Below are 23,636 nucleotides of genomic sequence, written 5' to 3' on the forward strand. Positions count from 1 at the left end.
AACACCCACACCTGTGTTAATGGATCAATCACTAAAACGATGTTAGCTGCTCCTTTTAAGGCAGGACTGCAATGATGTTGAAATGTGTTTTGGGGGTTAAAGTTCATTTTCTGGGCAAATATTGACTTTGCAAGTACAGTAATTGCTGTTAAGCTGATCACTCTGACATTCAGGAGTATATGCAAATTGCCATTAGAAAAAATGAAGCAGTAGACTTTGGAAAAATTAATATTTGTCTCATTCTCAAAATTTTTGTCCATGACTGTATATATATATTGTTCCAATAAATACATTTCTTTATCTAAATAAAAAAATAACAATAAAAGTACACATATTTAGTATCGCCACGTCCGTAACGACCCGACCTATAAAACTGTCCTAGTTAACCCCTTCAGTGAACACCGTAAAAACAAAACGAGGCAAAATACAACGCTTTATTATCATACCGCCTAACAAAATGTGAAATAACACGTGATCAAAAAGAGGGATTTAAAAAAATTATGATACCGCTGAAAACATCATCTTGTCCTGCAAAAAATGAGCTGCCATACAGCATCATCAGCAAAATAATAAAAAAGTTATAGTCCTCAGAATAAAGCGATGCAAAAATAATTATTTTTTATATAAAATAGTTTATATCGTATAAAAGCGCCAAAGCATAAAAAAATGATATAAATGAGGTATCGTTGTAATCATAATGAACCAAAAAATAAAACTGCTTTATCCATTTTACCAAACGCGGAACAGTATAAACATTTTACCAAACGCGGAACAGTATAAACGCCCCCCCCCCCCCTAAAGTTAGGGTTAGGGTTGGGGCTTAAGTTAGGGTGAGGGTTGGGGCTAAAGTTAGGGATGGGGCTAAAGCTATGGATGGGGCTAAAATTAGGTATAGGGTTTGGATTACATTTACGGTTGGGATTAGGGTTAGATGTGTGTCAGGGTTAGGGGTGTGGTTAGGGTTATGGTCGGGATTAGGGTTAGGGGTGTGTTGGAGTTAGGGATGTGGTTACGGTTGGGATTAGGGTCAGGGGTATGGCTGGGATTAGGGTTAGGGGCATGTTCGGGTTAAGAGTGTGGTTAAAGTTATGGTTAGGGTTGGAATTATGGTTAGGGGTGTGTTTGGGTTAGGGTTTCAGTTAGAATTGGGGGTTTTCCACTCTCTAGGCACATCAGGGGCTCTCCAAACGTGACATGGCATCCGATCTCAATTCCAGTCAATTTTGCATTGAAAAGTCAAACGGTGCTCCTTGCCTGCTGAGCGCTGCCATGTGCCCAAACAGTGGTTTACTCCCACATATGGAGTATCAGCGTACTCAGGACAAATTGCACAGCAACCTTTGTGATCCAATTTCTTCTGTTACCCTTGGAAAAATAAAAAATTGGGGCAAAAAGATCATTTTTGTGAAAAAATATGATTTTGTACTTTTACGGCTCTACATTATAAACTTCTGTGAAGCACTTGGTGGGACAAAGTGCTCACCACACATCTAGATAAGTTCCTTAGGGGGTCTACTTTCCAAAATGGAGTCACTTGTGGGGGATTTCAATGTTTAGGCACATCAGGGGCTCTCCAAATATGACATGGCGTCCCATCTCAATTCCAGTCAATTTTGCATTGAAAAGTCAAATGGCGCTCCTTCCCTTCCGAGCTCTGCCATGCGCCCAAACAGTGGTTTACCCTCACATATGGGATATCAGCGTACTCAGGACAAATTGCACAACATTTTTTGGGGTTCAATTTCTCCTGTTGGTAAAATAAAACAAATTGGAGCTGAAATAATTTTTTTGTGAAGAAAAGTTAAATGTTCATTTTTTGTTAAACATTACAAAAATTCCTGTCAAACACCTGAAGGATTAATAAACTTCTTTATAAACTATTGAGCACCTTGAGGGGTGCAGTTTTGAGAATGATGTCACACTTGGGTATTTTCTATCATATAGACCCCTCAAAGTGACTTCAAATGTGATGTGGTCCCTAAAAAAAATGGTGTTGTAAAAACGAGAAATTGCTGGTCAACTTTTAACCCTTATAACTCCCTAACAAAAAAAAAAATTGGTTCCAAAATTGTGCTGATGTAAAGTAGATATGTGGGAAATGTTACTTATTAAGTATTTTGTGTGACATATCTCTGTGATTTAAGGGCATAAAAATTCTAAGTTGGAAAATTGCAAAATTTTCAAAATTTTCACCAAATTTCCGTTTGTTTTTTTTACAAATAAACGCAGATAATATCAAAGAAATTTTGCCACTATCATGAAGTACAATATGTCATGAGAAAACAAAGTCTGAATCATCAGGATCCGTTGAAGCGTTCCAGAGTTATAACCTCATAAATGGACAGTGGTCAGAATTGTAAAAAAATTTTCCCTGTCATCAACGTGCAAACCACCCTTGGGGGTAAAGGGGGTTAAAAAAAAATGGTGCCATTTTCCGATGCCCGTAGCGTTTCCATTTTTCATGATATCGGGTTGGTTGAGGGCTTATTTTTTGCATGCCGAGCTGGCATTTTTAATGACACCATTTTGCTTCAGATATGATCTTTTGATCAACCATTATTGCGTTTTAATGTAATGTCGTGGCGACCAAAAACACGTAATTCTGGCGTTTTGACTTTTTTCTCACTACGCCGTTTAGCAATCAGATTAATCCTTTTTTTAATGAAAAATCGGGCAATTCTGAACATGGCGATACCAAATATGTGTAGGTTTGATTTTTTTTATTGTTTTATTTTGAATAGGGTTGAATGGGGTAAAAGGGGAATAATTAGTATTTTTATTTTTTAATTTTTTACATTTTTAAAAACATTTTTTATTACTTTTTGCAAGCTTCAATAGTCTCCATGGGAGACTAGAAACAGCCATAAGATCACCTCTGCTACATACAGGCGATGATCAGATCACCTGTATGTAGCAGAACTACTCATTTGCTATGAGCGCTGACCTCCGGGAGGAACCCACATCAAAGGGAATGTGTCCGATATCTGAGTATTATTACGCCAAATGTCAGAAAGGGGTTAATCAAATTTTCCTGAAAAATTTAGTTTACAACAAATAAATTTGCTACAAATCTCAATACTGTAAAGCCTCTGATTGTACTGAAAATAGATGAATATTAATAGGAGGGTTGCATTAAACCCGTTTTTAGCTACCTAGTGTAAACACAGCCTTACTGATCTCAATGTGAGTTCACCTTAACTGGTTAGGATAAAAGGGATGGAACTCGGTGGGTTTCTTTTTACAATTTCAGGAACACACCAGACCATCAACAGTACAGGAATACATCATCTGAACTACTATCATCACTTGAATAAAATACCAGAACCACCATCTGTATAAGAATATTATACCTGAACTACCAACATTACAAACATTAGGCCTCACAACCACCATCAGTACCAGAACCACGGTCACTACATAAATACATAAACAAAACCACCATTAGTACATGAATACATTGCCAAGCTTAGTACAGTGATCAATTGCAACAAAAGGTCAGTGCCATAAATAATTGTATTGCATGAACCTATAATTCCCAGAATTTCCTCAGCAATGGTAAGAATATACTGGGAATTATTTTTATCAGCCATCAATAGACTGCAGACCATACGGGAACCACAGTACTGATGAGCACAGACAGTATTACAAATAAAGATTTACACCCACGTCCCCTATAAGTGACATCTGCATTAATTGGAATCATTATCTTTCCTTTCTTCTCCATCTGATCCAGACACCATTAAGACTTTTCACAAACGATAGCCCAACTCTGTAGACTTCTACCTTCTCTAGTCTTCTGCAGCACATAGTGACATGGTGCTCTTGAAAGAAATATGCCATTATAATGCGCCTCCATAAAAGTATCTGCCGATACTGTGCCCCTAAATAAAAACTACCCCTCACTTTGTTCCCTTCATAAGATATGACCTCCACACTGTTCCTTCTATAGTACATGGCTTACACACTGTTGTTGCCTATAAAATATTGCCTCCATACTGTCCAACCTTGTAAATGCCACCTCAAACAGAACAGATTTTTGCAAGGCAAAATAGGCAGGTGGTTGGCAACTTCCTGCCGTTCTTAGCCCCATAGACAAACATCTCCAAAGCACTGGATAACTCCTTTAAGTCCCCCCCCCCACCATGCTGTCCTCATTTCATACTAGCCCTTTCTTTGCTCTGTCCCCATATCCCGTGTTCCTCTTATACTGCCCAGTCTCCACACTGTGCCCCTTCTTACATTCTGCCGCATCCCCTTCCTGCATACTATACCTTTGCTCTTTCCTCACCCCTTTCCCACACGCTACCAAATCTCTATACTGCGCCTCCTCACACTTTTCATCCCCGTACTGCCCCACTTACATAAAACTCATCTGTAGCTTCGGATCCAGTGGATCGCTTACCCTAATGCCAGCTGGTGTAGGAGGGGAGCTTACTCCTATGCTGTGCAAAACTGATACCAGCAGCACGATCAGGGACCAGCCTGGGGGGAAAACGCCCTCTGGTCCAGCCCACTCCTAAATTCCACCCTATCTCACTTGAATCTTTGGAGCAGTGGCTTAACAATTGAGGTCACAAAGTCTATGTCCATCACCAGGTCCTTTTGGAAGGGGACTTGTTAACATTGGCTCCTTGCACAGCATTACACACTGCCAGCTAAACAAAAGCCGCCAGCTAACATTGGCGTGTCTGTCACGGTGGGCGCAAGGCAGCAACATCATGCCCTACCATGAAGGGCAATCTGAAGTCAGCTGCAGGAGTTTGCTCTGGCTATGGAAGAGGATGCCACATTTAGTGGTTGAGGGGAAAGGTAATAACAATAGTTTTTCTTTTTTTAAATGTGCTGGAGAAGAGTGACAAAACGGAGAACATTATACTAGGAAAGGGCCCAGGATCTGGGACATTATACCAGGAAGGGTTCCAGGGTGGGGGACATTGTACCATGAGAGGGTTTAGGACATTATACGATGATGGGGTCCAGGATAGGGGACATTATACCACAAAGGGGTCCAGGATGGAGGACATTATACGGGCGAGGGGCTCAGAATAGGAGGCATTATACCAGGAAGGAACCCAGGATGGGGGACATTATACCAGATTTGGGGACATTATTTCAGGAAGGGGCCAGGATTTGGGATATTATTACAGAATGGAAACGATATAACAAAATGGGGCCAGGATTGGAAACATTAAAGGATGGGGCCAAGTTGGGGGACATTAGTACATGGAGGGCAAACACGTACACAAAGGATCTAGAATGCTACATACATCTGACCAACAGGGGAGTGTTGAGTTCCAAATATTGCTCCGGGGCCTATCAGACTCTAGTTATGCCACTACTTTGGAGTATTATTAATCAGACTGACTACCACTCCCATTTTTTAATGTGCCTCAACATTTGTGCAGAAATACTGCACAATCCATTTTGGGCATTTCTGTCCATATGTGGTATGAGCTATGTGCTCTTACCTTTATATCTATGCTGTAAAAGCAAAAAATGCTGCTTTTAAGCCAGCCTTCAACTTTTATACTGGCTGTGCTAGTACCAAAAAGATTAGCTGAGCAACCAATCATTGGGGACTATCACCCCAATGATTAGCTGCGCTAGACCATATGATAGGAGTTTTGAGGAAGACCACCTAGTCACATCTGACGACATTATCCTGCACTGGGTCTCTTCAACAACATTGTGTGAAATGGTGCTGGGCATTCTTTTTTGGGGGCCGATCCTCACAAACTGAATTGCAAACTTTTTGAAGTCTCGAGACCTGGGAATTTCAGGAAATCCGACTCAAAGTCAATTCGATCATTGCAACGTCCAGATGTGCCCATCTGCTTTTTTTACAAGACCTGTGATCATGCAATGACGCATATTTAATGTTGAAACTTTTTTTTAACAAAGGGAAAATCTCTTTAACATCGTCTTGAAGTCGGAAGTTGAAAACCAAAGCCGCGCTGTGTCTCAACACGTCTAAAACAATAACTAGATTTAAATAATGTGGGAATACCTATAATAGGACATGCATGGCTTGATTATTCATGAAACAGCGGTAGCAATAATACGAGGCAATCTGATGCTTTTAACATAATTTGGGAACATGCCTTAAATTGATTTTTATTTCTTTGGGGGCTGTTTCTTTTAAAATTAAACCTAACGAATGAAAACGCATTATTCTCAATATAATTTGTCAAATCAGCTCGTGAAAGTTATGTGGGTAGATGAATAAAAAGCTATTAAATGAGATTTTTTTTTTCCATCCATGTATATGGCTCATAGCCAAGATCATATATGATGCTTTTTAATCTTTCCCGAACAATATTGCATTTCAACCTCTCACGCTTTCCGAGTTGACAGGCTGGAATTTCCTGTCAATGATGTTAGCTTATCTGTAATGGTAAATATACAATGAATCGCAACTGGGATGACAGCATAGGGATCAGTAGCTGGGAAATAATATCCCATGGATCATGTTTTCTTCCACGTACTTTGTGAAATAGAAGAAAGTGACGTGAAATGAGGGTGATGTAGATAATTTATAGGTGCTGGATGGAGTTATGTTGTTTTTAGTAGAGAAAGTCATGGTCAAATTATACTGGATACTCAGGGGAGGAGTCTCTTATAAGTTTTCAGGCTCCACCCCTGACTTAGTAGATTGTTCCGCCCTAGAGCTGCAATGTAGATGTATTGAAACAGGCTTCCTCAGAGAGGCTTTGCCCCTGGACTCTCTGTTTTGTAGAGTCCAAGGAACTGGCTGGTATTCCTCTTTAAACACTCTACAGGGAGTTTTGCTGTAGAGGTTCTCAAATTCGCTGACTGGTATGGAGTGAAATGATACCCAAAAGACAAAACAAATGCAGAATCCAAACTCAAAGTCAGGAATAACCAGGTCAGAATTCAGGAGAACAGGTAGGGTCTCAATGAGGGTTGAACAGTCTTGGGTCAAGATAGAGTGGGATTCATCCAGAGTAATAGTTGACATCCAATTAGGATAACAAATTGATATACAGTGTACATCAAGAATATGACTGCCGATTTATCTCAGAAACTATTCGTTGGTTTGGCCACTGTTTAGATGGACTCCTGGGCTGGTAAGAATAGCTGCCTGCCAATGTTTATGGGTGACAGAGCATTGTTCAGAACTTCTGCCAGCATCATAGGTGAGATTTGAGCAGCAGCGACAAACAGTAATGAGCAATAAAGGAGTGTATTGTAGAACATGGAGCTCGTAAAACATTGAGATCATAGAACATGTAAAAGTTAAAAAATGGAGACCATAAACATTGAAGCTCGAAAAACGCAAAGCACACAGAACATTGAAACCATACAACATAAAATAAGCAGAACATACAGAATATCAGAGTTCAGAGAATATGGAGAACAATGAACACAGAACATCAAGACCATAAAATATTAAGACCATAAAACATAGTACATAGCACTCCAAGATCATGGAGCATGGAGCTGGTAGAACATAAGAATAATAAGATGGAGATCACACAATGTTGCAAACACCAGGGGAGAACCCTTAAAAACACCAGCAAACAAAACACTCAGGAAATGTGCGGGAAAAAAAACAGCAAATAGAAGTTTCAACAAAAAAAAAACAATTTCCTGAAGCGTATTCTACTTGAAACACTTAAAGACATTGTGTGCACACAGCCAAAGGGTCTAAGAGGCTTTCACAAGAGCCAAATTTTAACAAACAGATGACTTCTACAAAGCAGCGGATCTTCTGAGATGTTTCTGATGTGAAGTGGTTAGTACTTACCAAAGTGGTCCAAGGAAGTATAACGTGTGAAACAGCATCAGGGTCATGGCCAAGACTTTGGTGTGCATAGAGAGCAAAGATTTGACTGATTGGTATTGCTAATCATAATGCTGCAAATCTTCGGAGGTCTTGTTGAGTTCACGCCTTGATGGGTTGCCCAAAGTCCTTTAATTAGCCAATGTTCGTACTAGGCTCAGTCTGAACTGCTGATTGATGACATATTCACTATCCTAAAATTTTGCACTTTGAATTTTGTTACAATGCGGCTTTTACTATATTGCCATGGCATCTTTTTCCATGTGCAGTTTTTTTACGCTGCATGTTTTGACTTGAGCGCGGTGCATAAAGAAACTCATTAGCAGTAATTATACTTGGGCCTGCTGCGGTTAAGTCATCGAGACTTCTCACAAGGAGGCAGACATTACTGGCTCTAGGTGGCCTTGTCCTGACACATTTACAGACCATTAAGCAGAGTTAATATCATTTCACAGTCCCGGAGTCTTGCGGAGAAGCTGGTGGTCTGAAGTTTCACTAACCTGTATGTGATATGTGAATGGAGATCTCCCTATGGACGAAACCCCCAACTGGGTTCATCACTGGGGCTTGAAATTGATGTACCTCTAAGCATCTGTACACATCTCCAACTTAGTGTCAATGACAAATTCACTAAATTCAATAGAAGCTTCCCCGGCGGTATACGGAAAGGGCTTCTTTAACCTTTTGTGTGCCACCAAAGACACACATTTCTCAGTCTATTGGTTGACTTAACACTCGGAAGATCATACTTTTTTACAGTTGCTATTTTCTATATGTTTTTAGTTTTCTGCTTTTTCGTGGGTGCACACATCATTAGATTTTACTAATTTATAAATACTGAATAGTGCTACTATGCTAAGCCAAAAATCAGGTGATTGTCATAGAATACTTCCATCAGGTCTCTTTAAAGCACTGTTCGCACCGCTGTACCAATTCCATTGATCACAATTACTGGTAATGGTGAGTCCTACAAATTCTTATTGTTGACCCCTATAATCTCTCTTTATAGTTTGAACAGTTACCAACATGACAGCCACTACACCCTATGGTACTATCATAGTGCAACTCCCATTCAAAATGAGCATGAATGGCCATCCTAAAAAGAATAGCTAGAACACCAATGAACCCAAACCTATTAACGGGGTTAGCTACTGGACAATTCCTCATGAATGGGCCAAAAATATGAATGCTGCAGCAGACCATTGGCCATTGATTGACTGTAGAGCTCACACGATGCCCCTATTGGATGTTGATCCCAGCAGACCAGGATGCAGCCCTGAGTTTGGCGGAGCATCTACTGCCAAGAAGTGAATCTTAGTTGTTTTTTTATTGTAAAGCACCACTCCAGCGTTAATGTTTTATTTCACTGCCAGATGTATGACAAATGAATGTTCCCTGCCCCTAGTAATTAAGTTACAAACCGTAGTCCTCTGTTCTTCTTGGCACCACTCTTTTCCCGTTCCAGCAGCTTGTGACTGCAGCTCCTGATTGCCCAGAAGTCAGAGGTAACGGTCACAAGCTCTCAAAGTAAGTCTATGAGGGTCTCATGCTGGCTCTCATAAACTTACATTGATAAGTGACTTTCTGTTGTACCCAGAGAACACTCGAGTATGTCAGCCAGTCACAACTAGCAGATGAAGATCAGAGTGGCATGGAGGAGGGTAGAAGATGGCGGCTGGTAAGTGTGAAACTAGGGGCAGGGAACAGACATTGGTGATACCACTCCACTGGTAAAAGAGAAAAAGCACCAAAATGGTGCTTTAGTCAACTCCCTGGATCCATGAATAGGTGGTTGTCCAGTAACAGATTACCTCTTTAACGGAGCGTGACAGCCGAGATCCTCTGTATGATTGGTAAATAAGACTTTTCAGAAGATGTTTTGTAAATCAGATAAACTCTCATTAGACAGTCCGAAGAGCCATTATCCCCTCTTTAAGGTAACAGTGACCCCAATGCCTACAGGGCCCATGTTCATGTATGCTAGTGGCACACATCTTAAGCCTTCCCCATTACTTCTGACAAAATTTGAAAACCGAGCTCCAAAATAATTTACCCCTTTGAATGTCTGGTTTGGCTAATAATTTTCTTTCTACTTTACATACTTTTTATTTCCATGTTTGAAAGTAAGTCTCCACATACTTTATTTCAGTGAAGAGATGACCAAACGCAGAGGAACCTTTTTAAAGAGGTTCATCAATCTCGGAGCTGCTTAGCTATTTTCAAACTCTTAGAGAAAGGACTGCAGAGAGCCGCGCATGTGCAGCCACCATTACAGATGTGGGTCCCAGAGATGATGCGGATATGCCATGGTTGGCCAAGATGAAAATGCCCCGTTAGGTCTCAAATCACTCTTTCAAGTGAGAAGACCTGAGGAATATGGAGACAGGTGACAATCTTTTGCCGATGTCTACGGGAGAACTTTACATGACACCAGTGACATTTTTGCATTAAAAAGGTTCCTAACAGTTGATGCTTTCAGGCCATTATCATTCATTACTGTAGGAACGTGTCATTCTACCTTAGTGTTTAAGTCCCACAACACAGGTTTATCGAAATCCTCCAAGGCCCAGCGTAATTAGCTGGTGTATCAATTACACCATGATAAATGTGTCCTTGAGCTAATGTTTCCTCCACAACTTCATGGTACTTATACAAAACCTCATTTAAAAACCTTAACTACTTTAGTTCATTTAACTTGCTGATGCCTGACACTGGTCTGAAGACACAATTAGCATCTGCTTAGTGTTCAGTATCCCACTTTAAAATTGGGGTGAAAACCAGAATTTAATGCAATTATGTAGGGGTTTTGTATTCAACAGGGGACACTTTTACCCCCAAAATACCACACTATCCCCGTCTAGTATCCAAAGATCTTATTGTCCCGACAAATCCATTTTTAAATTTTTTTATCTCCCCATTTCAAAAGAAATTATGTTTTATTTTTTTCCTTGGACATAACCGTATGTGGGTTTACTTTTTGGGTTTGGTGTTTGCCGTATGAATTGTGTTTTATTTGTGTTCCCAGAGGACCATTGCATGGCATAGAAGTTTAATGACACCATCCTGGTGCGCTCCACCAAGAGAAACTATCCGAGGTCTCTCACCCAGCCAAACCAGTTCCCCTGTTTTACACTGATGAAGGGCAAACACCCTGAAACACATGTGTACAAATAGAGTTTCTGGTTAGGATACATATCCTAAATCACGTGGCAAAGTTCTTTTAAAGGGTCTTTTAGGATTGCTTTCAATAGGTGGCACTAGAATTATTGTCCTCTTCGTCTCTGAAGATGCTATTTGCTTTTATTGGACAAAAACTCGACCATGATTCATTGGATAGTCAAGCATTTTGAAGTCAACCACCACTAATGAAGGCAATATGGATGGGAATAACTCTATATAAATCAAAAAAATGTGGCCTATTATGGTGAATGTTATTAAGAACTTATGGGAACTTATGTTCATTCCACATGTAAGGCCATTTCAGTGGGAACATTCGACTACCTAATGTGTATGAGGGTTTCCTAGTTTGCCCCAAGAGATGGTGGGAGGAAGAGAAGGATGAGGCATATTTGATTACAAATCTCAAGATTTTTTGTTTTAAAGGAAGATAAGCAATAGTCATAGGTGGCAGGTTTCACCACTATCTCATTTTGGATGGATCAAAGGTGCAAGAATATGGGGGAATGAGAAGATGTACGGTAGCTCGAAGACAAAGAAGCTTTCTGCTGACAGCTATTTTGTATTGTCACGTTTAGTCTATAGCTCTTTATTCCGTGGTTATAGACCTCAAGCTGGTGCATACTTATGCAAAAATGTTCTACTTTTCAAACTCTGACAACTTTTTAAAACTGATGCCACTGGGGCTGCCTTCTACTCTTCGACATTACTTGTGTCTTCGTCTTGTTGGAAGATCAATCCCCATTTGCATGGGTCTCTGTCTGGGGAGCATTGGATTTGTCTCACATTTCAAAAGTGGTGAGAAAAGTGGCAAAGTTTTAAGGAATGGGACAGGGCCTTCTTAGTACTGACAGTTTCACAATCAAATATGGTAGATATTGGTGCAAATTATAGTGCAAATCTAAATTTATAGGTACTAACTTTTTGGGACCATGGAGTCTTTTTTCAAAAAGCAGTCCAGTAACTGATTCAGCATTTTAGTTATACAAAGTAGCATAGTAACATAGTTAGCAAGGCTGAAAAAAGACATCAGTCCATCTGCAGCGCCCCAGAGACCTGGTCGTTGCAGTATGACACTCTGCCACTAGGGGAGTGATGGTACGTCTGATGGCACTAAAGGAGTTCTCCTGACCAGGTATCACCAGAACACATTACACTTCACACTCCGGCCACTAGGGGGAGAAAAAGGCTTTATTTATTGGGCCACTCCTCACACTGGTAAAACTAGGGGTTGGGGAGGAAGTTAGTCAGAAGCTGACTGGGTTGGATTCAGGCAACATCCCGTGGCAGGGGGTGTTGCAGGGAGAAGACACAGGGGGGTCCCTGGCAGGCATGGGAACCTGGCAGGTGCCTAGCGAACAGAGCAGAACGTAACGGAACCGCGCCTGAACACCCCGCGGCGGTATCCAAGAGAAAGACACGAAGGGAAGGATATTGTGGAACAGTGTAAATGAGATCAAGCACAAAGGAGTATCAGTAGGAGTCGTGCCGTGAGACCGAGGCAACATCCTACTGAGGCACGTAGCCGGCGGCCGGAACACCATGGGAGTAACTGACTCTAGGCCTTACTTCGAACTCCGCAGGACAGTTAATCATAGGTTGGCTGTCTACCTTACTACACCTACGAAGACATAGGGGGCAACAGTGGTAGAGGGGCATCTCTAGGGTCCTGGAAGACCTCCAGGCCTTCCCGTCATACGGTTGCGTCCTAGCCATAACATACCTGGGGGACGTTGAACTAGAAACATCTGGAACCAAAGAGAGAGAGAGCTGTAGAGAACGAACGAACGAGAACAGCAGTTGTGAGAACTATTCTGAATGCTCAGCAGGGTAGGACTACAACACACAGGCGCTAGTGGTAGGCAACGATTTCCATCTGCGAAGGAAACTCTGGATGTGCCCATCGGACCGGCCGGTCTCAGATAGCCCTGTGAAGCGTGCTCTGGATTGAGGATCCTGAAGTCTTCAGTAAAGAGGTAAAGAGACTGCAACCCTGTGTCCTCGTTATTGACTGCACCTCACACCATCACCATCCACCTTACTGGGAAGCCCTGGGGACATACTTCACCTGTGGGAAGGTATACCATCCAGCTGCCATTCCATCACCCCAGCGGACCCCACAGCAGCGTCGGTCACCCTGACCGAACACCACAGGTGACGTCACGAACCCCTGACAGACTGCACCACCTTTATTGGACACTCCTTAGCAGGGTCGCGGATCGGGTCTAGCCACCGTGACAGCCTCAGAACCGAACCAGAGAGGCCCTGTACCGAGAACTCGTGGCCCTGTGTTTGGGGTCGCTCCAACTTGGCGTCATGAACAGGATCCTACTTAAGCCTGAGAAGCAGGTCATGTGTGCCTTGGAACTGTGACTGAAACGTGTTGGACTGTAATTTATTGCAAGGACTGTATATTGCTATCTGCCGCAAGATTCCCGCCAAAACTGCACCACGAGGAGCGCAAGAGAAGAAGAAGGGCGTGGAAGTGGGCGTGAGTAAGCTGGAGAGCGCGAAAGATAATGGCCGCCCAATCTAAATATTTCTGTACCTTGAGGACGTGTCCGTCAGCAGCTGAGATCCGCCTCTTGATCCTCAATGGGGGGCCGAGGAACAAGAAACGAAACCGCCCACGAAGAAGAGAGCGGGAAAGAGATCAGGAAGTGTTCCACGTGGAGGACACCATGGCCGGCCGCTCAGACCCAGACAGCGGGGTTGAAGCAGAGGGCTCCCCCAGCTACCCGGACGAGTACAACAGCCAGAGCCTCACATCCGGGACCGGTCTCCTGCAGGGTGAGATGGAGTTCCTTATGGAGCAGCTTCTCCAGTGGAGGCTTGAGACCAAGGCCTCGTGCCAGGAGGCGCCAGCGGAGGAACTCCCGACCCCGGATCCTGTACCATCCTTGGAGTCGGCTGCAACGGAGGAAGCCGCACCGACCGGTGAGTCCGCCGACCCCACCCTGCCAGCAGAAGACTTGCTGATAGGCCCGGTCGCAGCGCCCCCTTCCCCGGGGACCCATAAACTCCAACACCTTCTGCAATGGGATCAGGCCACGGGCATGGAGCACTTCTTAAAGGCCCCGATCTTGCCGCTCACCATGCCAGACGAGGTCTATGTGGAGTGCACGGTGTGCAGCTAGGTGAACCCGGGATCTGACTTCATGGGGTTCCCCGGGGTGAAGACACGAGAAGGGGAGATGGTGGAGGCCCTTAGCTGGGAAGAGTACGAGGCCCAGCTGGATCGGCAGTGGGAGGAGCAGGAGAAACAGCACCAGGCCCAGCGAGAAGCCCACTACCGGCGGGACCTCGAGGTGAAGGATCGGGCCCGCAAGGACCGCACCACCCACCAGGCCCCGCGCAGGCAGGGCACCGTTGTGGACTTCAAGCTCCGTGGGGAATGGGGCTTCATTAAGGAGCCGGATCTGTATTCCGAGGTTTTCATAAACCGGAGGGATGTGGAGTCCCATCTCAAGGAAGGCCACCCGGACCGGGATCTATACAAGGGGGACGAAGTTACCTACACCCGGCGTTTTGGGGAGAGGGGGTGGTTCGCCCTGAATGTGCGCAAGCGACCAGTCCCCATGACATCACCAGTCAAAGCAGCGGAGAAGCCGTCCCCCATAGCGAGGGTGCCCCCTTGTGACCGGACCATGACCGTCACCAAGACCACGGTGGTGACCCCCACATGCACCATTGTGAAAACCACCACTTGCACCGTGGACACTGCTACTACGGTGGTGGTGGAGAGCTCAACCTCAGGAGTGGTTGGCACCTCGGTTGCTGCGAGGTCCAGGACAATTGCCACACGACCCCTGACTGGAGCCCGGGATCTCCTGTGACCACACCGAGTGCCCGCGAGTACCCGCTGGGGTGGCCCCGCCCATTGCTGCTGGTGGAGTTGTCACGACCACTAACGCCGAGGAAATAAACCTCGGAAGCCCGCAATTGTACATAGTTAACTGTTTCCTGCTTGCTGCTTAAAACCCGTCTAGGGTTATTCCTTAAAGGGATCCCTTTGTTGACCCGGGATCCCTATTGTTTTCATTCCTTTTTCTAAATTGCACAAGTTCATCATTGTTTAAAAGACTGCCGGATAATGAACAGTGAATGATTCAAAACTGTTTTGTATATAGTTTGCACCTTCTTAAAGGTGCTCCCTACTGGTTTTACAAGCGAAAGAAGACTTTGCGAAGATAATGCTTCTGGACATGACGCAGAAGGTCTTGCTTTCAGTGGACTTGCAGACAGAGAGAATCTGCACTACTTCCTAGAGACTTGGTTCCCTCTTAAAGGGAATGTTGACCTGTTGCTTTGGAAAAGATCGAAACGTTAATAATGTTGAAAGTTAGTAAAGTTTGATAATGTTAATAAAGATTGAGGACAGGAAAGCTTGAAGTGAACCCGTAGGGGTTAGAGAGAGTCCTCCTGAGAACCGTAGCATGATGGTCGGTACAATGACAGTAGGCCCAGCCAAGAAGCTAGGCGGTCCTGCATTGGTGAAGCTAGAACGGAAAGAAAAGTTGAGTTATTCATATAGTATTTTATAGTAGGCCTTTAGTGGGTTCAGCTTATACGCCCTTAAAGGAAAAGTTAAATTATTGTTCAGAGTTTGCACTAGGTAGAATACCCGGCAGGGTACTGAGAGTTATTTATAGTCAGAATGTTATTTAGAAATATTTAACCTTTTTTTTGTTTGTAACGTTCAAGTGTTCTCACCTCCCATAAAGGGAAGCATTATTCTAATTACCTGTTTTAAGCATTTCAAAATTTTGTATGTCTTTTGCTGCAATGTATTGTTGTTCTTCTTCCCAGTCCAGGAGTACTGGATTTAACCGGGGGGGAGTGCAGCACCCCAGAGACCTGGTCGTTGCAGTATGACGCTCTGCCACTAGGGGAGTGATGGTACGTCTGATGGCACTAAAGGAGTTCTCCAGACCAGGTATCACCAGAACACATTACACTTCACACTCCGGCCACTAGGGAGAGAAAAAGGCTTTATTTATTGGGCCACTCCTCACACTGGTAAAACTAGGGGTTGGGGAGGAAGTTAGTCAGAAGCTGACTGGGTTGGATTCAGGCAACATCCCGTGGCAGGGGGTGTTGCAGGGAGAAGACACAGAGGGGTCCCTGTCAGGCGTGGGAACCTGGCAGGTGCCTAGCGAACAGAGCAGAACGTAACAGAACCGCGCCTGCACTACCTTGCGGCGGTATCCTAAGAAAGAGACACGAAGGGAAGGATATTGTGGAACAGTGTAAACGAGATCAAGCACAAAGGAGTACCAGTAGGAGTCGTGCCGTGAGACCGAGGCAACATCCTACTGAGGCACGTAGCCAGTGGCCGGAACACCGCGGGAGTAACTGACTCTAGGCCTTACTTCGAACTCCGTAGGACAGTTAATCATAGGTTGGCTGTCTACCTTACTACACCTACGAAGACATAGGGGGCAACAGTGGGAGAGGGGCGTCTCTAAGGTCCCAGAAGACATCCAGGCCTTCCCGTCATACGGGTGCGTCCTAGCCATAACATACCTGGGGGACGTTGAACTAGAAACATCTGGAACCAAAGAGAGAGAGAGCTGTAGAGAACGAACGAACGAGAACAGCAGTTGTGAGGACTATTCCGAATGCTCAGCAGGTTAGGACTACAACACACAGGCGCTAGTGGTAGGCAACGATTTCCATCTGCGAAGGAAACTCTGGATGTGCCCATCGGACCGGCCGGTCTCAGATAGCCCAGTTAAGCGTGCTCTGGATTGAGGATCCTGAAGTCTTCAGGAAAGAAGTAAGGAGACTGCAACCCTGTGTCCTCGTTATTGACTGCACCTCACACCATCACCATCCACCTTACTGGGAAGCCCTGGAGACATACTTCACCTGTGGGAAGGTATACCATCCAGCTGCCATTCCATCACCCCAGCGGACCCCACAGCAGCGTCGGTCACCCTGACCGAACACCACAGGTGGCATCACAAACCCCTGACAGACTGCACCACCTTTATTGGACGCCCCTTAGCATGGTCGCGGACCGGATCTAGCCACCGTGACAGCCTCAGAAACGAACCAGAGAGGCCCGGTACCGAGAACTCGTGGCCCTGTGTTTGGGGGCGCTCCACATCCAGTTCATCCTATATTCCGTCAGAATAAATCCCCAGATCTACGTCCTTCTAAAGAACCTAATAACTGTAAGATACAATATTGTTACGCTCCAGAAAGACATCCAGGCCTCTATTGAATCCCTCGACTGAGTTCGTCATCACCACCTCCTCAGGGCAAGAATTCCAAATTCTCACTGCCCTAACAGTAAAGAATCCTCTTCTATGTTGGTGGAAAAACCTTCTCTCCTCCAGACACAGAGAATGCCCCCTTGTGCCCGTCACCTTCCTTGGAATAAACAGATCCTTGGAGAGATATTTGTATTGTCCCCTTATATTCTTATACATGGTTATTAGATCACCCCTCAGTCGTCTTTTTTCTAGACTAAATAATCCTAATTTTGCTCATCTGTCTGGGTATTGTAGTTCCCCCATCATCTTCATTAATTTTGTTGCCCTCCTTTGTACTCGCTCTAGTTCCATTATATCCTTCCTGAGCACCGGTGCCCAAAACTGGACACAGTACTCCATGTGCCGTCTAACTAGGAATTTGTACAGAGGCAGTATAATGCTCTCATCATGTGTATCCAGACCTCTCTTAATGCACCCCATGATCCTGTTTGCCTTGGCAGCTGCTGCCTGGCACTGGCTGCTCCAGGTAAGTTTATCATTAACTAGGATCCCCAAGTCCTTTCCCCTGTCAGATTTACCCAGTGGTTTCCCGTTCAGTGTGTAATGGTGATACTGATTCCTTCTTCCCATGTGTATAACCTTACATTTATCATTGTTAAACCGCATCTGCCACCTTTCAGCCTAAGTTTCCAACTTATCCAGATCCATCTGTAGCAGAATACTGTCTTCTCTTGTATTAACTGCTTTACATAGTTTTGTATCATCTGCAAATATCGATATTTTACTGTGTAAACCTTCTACCAGATCATTAATGAATATGTTGAAGAGAACAGGTCCCAATACTGACCCCTGCGGTACCCCACTGGTCACAGCGACCCAGTTAGAGACTATACCATTTATAACCACCCTCTGCCTTCTATCACTAAGCCAGTTACTAACCCATTTACACACAATTTCCCCCAGACCAAGCATTCTCATTTTGTGTACCAACCTCTTGTGCGGCACGGTATCAAACGCTTTGGAAAAATAAAGATATACTACGTCCAATGACTCACCGTGGTCCAGCCTATAGCTTACCTCTTCATAAAAACTGATTAGATTGGTTTGACAGGAGCGATTTCTCATAAACCCATGCTGATATGGAGTTAAACAGTTATTCTCATTGAGATAATCCAGAATAACATCCCTCAGAAACCCTTCAAATATTTTACCAACAATAGAGGTTAGACTTACTGGCCTATAATTTCCAGGTTCACTTTTAGAGCCTTTTTAAATATTGGCACCACATTTGCTATGCGCCAGTCCTGCGGAACAGACCCCGTCGCTATAGAGTCCCTAAAAATAAGAAATAATGGTTTATCTATTACATTACTTAGTTCTCTTAGTACTCGTGGGTGTATGCCATCCGGACCCGGAGATTTATCTGTTTTAATCTTATTTAGCCGGTTTCGTACCTCTTCTTGGGTTAGATTGGTGACCCTTAATATAGGGTTTTTTTGTCTCTCGGCATTTCATTTTCCACCGTGAATACCGTGGAGAAGAAGGTGTTTAATATATTTGCTTTCTCCTCATCATCTACAACCATTCTTTCCTCACAATTTTTTTAAGGGTCTACCCTTTCACTTTTTATTCTTTTACTATTGATATAGTTGAACAGATTGGGATTAGGATGTTCTTAAACATTTCCCATTTATTATCTGTATTCATATTTCTGAGGATATTGTCGCAGTCTACCAGATTAAGAGCATCTCTAAGCTGGTCAAACTTTGCCTTCCTAAAGTTCAGTGTTTTTGTGACTCCCTGACAAGTCCCCCTAGTGAAAGACAGGTGAAACTGTACAATATTGTGGTCGCTATTTCCTAAATGCCCAACCACCTGCAGATTTGTTATTCTGTCAGGTCTATTAGATAGTATTAGGTCTAAAAGTGCTGCTCCTCTGGTTGGATTCTGCACCAATTGTGAAAGATAATTTTTCTTGGTTATTAGCAGAAACCTGTTGCCTTTATGGGTTTCACAGGTTTCTGTTTCCCAGTTAATATCCGGGTAGTTAAAGTCCCCCATAACCAGGACCTCATTATGGGTTGCAGCTTCATCTATCTGCCACATATATATATTCACACAGGCTTCATTTTAGTACTTAAAAGATGTTAGAAGAAAAATGCATATGAAAAATATTGTGCGTGAGGTTAACCCTGAATACATAAGGGTAGGAAAAGTATTGTCAAAGGTGCAGGGTTTTTATGGGCTGTGAGTGGAAGAAGAGATTGTTGTGAAGTTCCTTACAAGACCCTGAGCTCACAAGGTCTGCTGCACTTCATTACCAAACCCCGCAGACAAAATTACAGGCATTAACTAAAATGCTATTCAGGAAAGGGGTCATTGATTTCTTTGTAAATAAGTAAATGACAGTCATTTGTGCCGATTACATTCAAATCACTAAAATGTGGAAAATCACTGAGCACTTACCATGTAGGATGTTATGTATTAGAGAGCAATTTCCTGGAGAAGAGAAAACTCTGCTACCTGTCCTGATCCTGTCTGTACAGAGCAAAAAAATATATAATTATTTCCACAAGTGGCAGTATTATAGTAGTTATATTCTTGTACATAGGGGCAGTATTATAGTAGTTATATTCTTGTACATAGGGGCAGTATTATAGTAGTTATATTCTTGTACATAGGAGCAGTATTATTCTAGTTATATTCTTGTACATAGGAGCAGTATTATTCTAGTTATATTCTTGTACATAGGGGCAGTATTATAGTAGTTATATTCTTGTACATAGGGGCAGTATTATAGTAGTTATATTCTTGTACATAGGGAGCAGTATTATAGTAGTTATATTCTTGTACATAGGAGCAGTATTATTCTAGTTATATTCTTGTACATAGGAGCAGTATTATTCTAGTTATATTCTTGTACATAGGGGCAGTATTATAGTAGTTATATTCTTGTACATAGGGAGCAGTATTATAGTAGTTATATTCTTGTACATAGGGAGCAGTATTATTCTAGTTATATTCTTGTACATAGGAGCAGTATTATAGTAGTTATATTCTTGTACATAGGGGGCAGTATTATAGTAGTTATATTCTTGTACATAGGAGCAGTATTATTCTAGTTATATTCTTGTACATAGGAGCAGTATTATAGTAGTTATATTCTTGTACATAGGGAGCAGTATTATTCTAGTTATATTCTTGTACATAGGAGCAGTATTATAGTAGTTATATTCTTGTACATAGGGGGCAGTATTATAGTAGTTATATTCTTGTACATAGGAGCAGTATTATTCTAGTTATATTCTTGTACATAGGAGCAGTATTATAGTAGTTATATTCTTGTACATAGGAGCAGTATTATAGTAGTTATATTCTTGTACATAGGGAGCAGTATTATAGTAGTTATATTCTTGTACATAGGGGCAGTATTATAGTAGTTATATTCTTGTACATAGGGGGCAGTATTATAGTAGTTATATTCTTGTACATAGGGAGCAGTATTATTCTAGTTATATTCTTGTACATAGGAGCAGTATTATAGTAGTTATATTCTTGTACAAAGGAGCAGTATTATAGTAGTTATATTCTTGTACATAGGAGCAGTATTATAGTAGTTATATTCTTGTACATAGGGGCAGTATTATAGTAGTTACATTCTTGTACATAGGAGCAGTATTATAGTACTAGTTATATTCTTGTACATAGGGGCAGTATTATAGTAGTTATATTCTTCTACATAGGGGCAGTATTACAGTAGTTATATTCTTGTACATAGGGGCAGTATTATAGTAGTTATATTCTTGTACATAGGGGGCAGTATTATAGTAGTTATATTCTTGTACATAGGAGCAGTATTATAGTAGTTATATTCTTGTACATAGGGGCAGTATTATAGTAGTTATATTCTTGTACATAAGGGCAGTATTATAGTAGTTATATTCTTGTACATAGGAGCAGTATAATAGTAGTTATATTCTTGTACATAGGAGCAGTATTATAGTAGTTATATTCTTGTACATAGGGGCAGTATTATAGTAGTTATATTCTTGTACATAAGGGCAGTATTATAGTAGTTATATTCTTGTACATAGGAGCAGTATTATAGTAGTTATATTCTTGTACATAGGGGCAGTATTATAGTAGTTATATTCTTGTACATAGGAGCAGTATTATAGTAGTTATATTCTTGTACATAGGAGCAGTATTATAGTAGTTATATTCTTGTACATAGGAGCAGTATTATAGTAGTTATATTCTTGTACATAGAGGGCAGTATTATAGTAGTTATATTCTTGTACATAGGGGGCAGTATTATAGTAGTTATATGCTTGTACATAGGGGCAATATTATAGTAGTTATATTCTTGTACATAGGGGCAGTATTATAGTAGTTATATTCTTGTACATAGGAGCAGTATTATAGTAGTTATATTCTTGTACATAGGGGCAGTATTTTAGTAGTTATATTCTTGTACATAGGGGCAGTATTATGGTATTTATATTCTTGTACATAGGGGGCAGTATTATAGTAGTTATATTCTTGTACATAAGGGCAGTATTATGGTAGTTATGTTCTTGTACATAGGAGCAGTATTATAGTACTAGTTATATTCTTGTACATAGGGGCAGTATTATAGTAGTTATATTCTTGTACATAGGAGCAGTATTATAGTACTAGTTATATTCTTGTACATAGGGGCAGTATTATAGTAGTTATATTCTTGTACATAGGGGCAGTATTATAGTAGTTAAATTCTTGTACATAGGGGCAGTATTATAGTAGTTATATTCTTGTACATAGGAGCAGTATTATAGTACTAGTTATATTCTTGTACATAGGGGCAGTATTATAGTAGTTATATTCTTGTACATAGGGGCAGTATTATAGTAGTTATATTCTTGTACATAGGAGCAGTATTATAGTAGTTATATTCTTGTACATAGGGGCAGTATTATAGTAGTTATATTCTTGTACATAGGGGCAGTATTATAGTAGTTATATTCTTGTACATAGGAGCAGTATTATAGTAGTTATATTCTTGTACATAGGAGCAGTATTATAGTAGTTAGATTCTTATACATAGGGGCAGTGTTATAGTAGTTATATTCTTGTACATAGGAGCAGTATAATTGCAGATATATTCTTGTACACAGTGGCAGTAATATAAAATTTCGATTTTTTTAACATGCATGTTTTTACTTATAGGGAAAAGTGTGCCTTTATGGACTGAAGTGATTAAACAGTGCAAAGAACAGGTCTTGGCAGTTGCCCATTGCTAAACCGTATGTGACCTGTTGAAGTTGGGCATCTATATTTCATTCTGATACTGGTTCTTGGGGGCAAACTTTCACTGCTTCCCTTCCCCCATTCTGTGCTCCAGTTCATCTAATGGATTGCCAATGAAGAGAACTTGGCTTAGGTAAAATATGAAATCTCTGCCTGATCCTAATTCTCCTTTTTTTCAGTTTTTCCTGAATAAAAATTCAAAACACAAAATGTTTTTTTAAATTCAGAATTGATTCAGACTTTCAGTTTCTCGGGTTGTTTCTTCTATAAAGACGCCGTATCTTTAAACTTTGGCTTAAACCTATGTCCCCTACAACTGAATTACATTGTTGTTTTAGTGCTTAGGTCGTAACCCCAATTTGGATATTTAATTTTATTTCTAGGTGGGGGTCACCGAAGATCAGAGAAGTCCTAAGAAGAAAAGTTACATTTAACCCATTCATCATCAGTCTGAGGGGCTTTCCTGTCAGCACTTTCAAATGATTAATTGCCCCTCTCCTTAGAAAGTGTCGGGAGGGGAGATGTCAAGAATTAGCTACGGAGAGTATAAAATCAGATGTGGGAGCTGTTCATAAAAAAAAATCTGCAAATATAAGTCTTTGAGTCGAGGTATAACGTCTGCAACATCCTTTTTATTATCCATTGATTGAAACGACCTCTAACTACAATATCATCAAAATCTATAAAGGAAGCCAGAAAATATTTGATATGTTTTTGATATTTAACAAAACTAGCAGCAAATAATGTGCCATAAATGTTTGATAATTACATTCTTCACCTCTGGGATCGGAACCTATGTCAATAATGAGGGTCGACAATCCTTATCCTTTTTTTCACACCACATCCATATCTCCATTTTCCTCGTGCAAGTCATTGTCAGTAGTCACGTCTCCAGAAAGGAGAAAGCAAGGCCCATCTCAACTACCAGACATATTTGAAGTTTCTTATGAATATTCCCTGTTGTGAATTCTGTGGTCAAGCTCCCTCCTGTGGTCATGAGTGGTACTTCGGCTGGTTCTGTCTATGAGCTTCCGCTGGTGGATGTGAGTGGGGCTGCGGCTTCTGAGTTTCCTTCCTCAGGTGACGAGGTTAAGTCGTTAGGTGCTGCTCTATTAAACTCCACCTAGTTCTTTGTTCCTGGCCTC

The sequence above is a fragment of the Ranitomeya imitator genome, chromosome 5 (assembly GCF_032444005.1).
Source record: "Ranitomeya imitator isolate aRanImi1 chromosome 5, aRanImi1.pri, whole genome shotgun sequence".
Classification (NCBI taxonomy): domain Eukaryota; kingdom Metazoa; phylum Chordata; class Amphibia; order Anura; family Dendrobatidae; genus Ranitomeya; species Ranitomeya imitator.